Source organism: Muntiacus reevesi, chromosome 7 (assembly GCF_963930625.1).
Source record: "Muntiacus reevesi chromosome 7, mMunRee1.1, whole genome shotgun sequence".
Classification (NCBI taxonomy): domain Eukaryota; kingdom Metazoa; phylum Chordata; class Mammalia; order Artiodactyla; family Cervidae; genus Muntiacus; species Muntiacus reevesi.
In genome coordinates this window covers 15,501,460-15,503,593 of record NC_089255.1, presented here as the reverse complement: position 1 = coordinate 15,503,593, position 2,134 = coordinate 15,501,460, and positions in this window count along the sequence as shown.

The window sequence follows — 2,134 nt, the reverse complement described above, 5'->3', positions numbered from 1 at the left end:
ACTTCAACCCCAGATAGATTAAGATGAATTAATAGATTCTAAATGCATTTTTATTTTTTCAACCTCTGTTGCCCTCAGCCTTGTTCTGTGTCTCTTCATTCCATTATTTACATTTAACGCATCTTTTTTTTTTTCTCATGGCACTGTTGTTGTTGTTTAGTCAGTAAGTCCAGGCTGACCCTTTGCGACCCCATGGACTGTAGCCCACCAGGCTCCTCTTGAATTCTCTAGGCCATTCCCTTCTCCAGGGATCTTCCCAACCCAGGGATCGAACCCAGGTATCCTCCATTGGCAGGCAGATTCTTTACCTCTAAGCCATAGGGAAGCTCTTTTATAGCCATATTTAATACTAAAAATAAGAGCCTATAGCTATGGTTTTCTTCCCAGTGAATGGTAAACAAACTTTCCTTATTGTTACTCTCAAACTACCTTTAATAAGTATATTAAAGAAACAGACTCACAAAATTTCTAGTGAGTTCTTAACAAGTATATAGGTGATAGTTCTTTTTTTCTTTTCAAAATAAACTACCTTTAAGCTGCTTTTGTGATTTTTTACTATTTTAAAAATCATATATAATGACTATTTTCATTATATATTGCATAATGACAGTGCTTTTTCTCCATAACCAATACAATGATAAGGTATCAGTAATTTAATAAAATTCAGTAATTCTGAAATTCAGTAATTTGAATGATAAAATCATCCAGTGCTTTATTAAGCAAAAGAATTAAGAATGTTTAACTTTTTAGATCCTGAACCTCAACATGCCTTTGCTATTCAAATCAAAATGCAGTAGCCTCCACATTTGTTACCATGAATTTCAGAAGAATAATTTACATTTCTAAAAAAAAGGGGGGGGGGAAATAATCTGCATTTGTAAAAGCTATTTATATAGAAAGAAAACATTTATATAGAAAACATTTATATAGAAGGAAAACATAACTAAGCTGGAGTCTTTCCATATCATTGTCTTTTGGGGTCCAGGGAGCAAAACCATGATGTAGGTGAAAAAGTACCATGGCCAGGTTCCAGTGTATGTGATTCAAGCTGAAGAACAAGAAGTTGAACTGTGAATATGTTAACGTGACTCATAAAAGGATGCTAACCAGAGGGTCTCCACTTTTAGAGACCGGGCAAGGGTAAATGAGTTAAAATGGCGGCAGCAGCATCAACGTGGGTTACTTATAAAACAGTGCTTTTCAAAATGTATCAAGAGGCTAAGGACACCCATTGCGTATACCTCTTAGAGAATAAGATTGCTCATTTGCTGAGAATGGTTCTTGAAGGAAAATATCCTTCCTGTTCTGGAAGGCAGGATGGTATCTTTCCTTACTTGAAGGCCATCTTTCTCCCCAGGGGCTCAAACTTTTGAATTGTATCTCATTTATTCTTCTCAAGGTGAATCAAATCCAGTTCCAGAAGTTACAAACTCTGTATCTTTCATAACCTAACTCCCATTGTAGAATCATTCAAGAGTTAGGAACTCATCTTCCCACTCCAAAATTCAGCCACATTCCTTGATATGGGGCTTCTCTTCTTACTATGTCTGATATTCAGAGCCATTAAGGGAACATTTATTTCCTGTAATATGCAATGAAGTCCAATTTAAGAAACAACTCTGTAAAATAGGGACTATAAGGACAGCGGTGGTGGTGTTTTGTTTTGATGTTTGGTTAAGTAGCCTGGGGCAAATGGCTTAGCTTTGGCTGAGCTATATCATTTCTTTTTGGTAACAAAAATCAAAATCACTAGAATTTTCTGAGAAATAAACTACAGACAAATCTGTTTGTGAGTGACAGAAAAATCCCTTCTTTCAAAGTATGTTGGAAGTTAAGTATTCAATTGGCTAAATACACTTTTTGGATATTTTAACTTCTGTAATGACTGACATCCAGTAAAGCCTTCAATTTTCTAAAACCAGTACAAAAGCTGTTATAAGTTTAATATTTTGATTAGTAATCAAGTCACGACTTTTTCAATTCTGATTTGGTCCTGTACACTCTTTTTAACAGGGGTTTGGGCTCCCAAGTCCTCCTCTCCAGTCTTTGTATGTTAAAGTGAGCTATTTGTTGCAGTTTAGCAGAGCTGGATGATGGGTAGCTCTGCATTTGATTGGTTGACTTTTAAAGGATT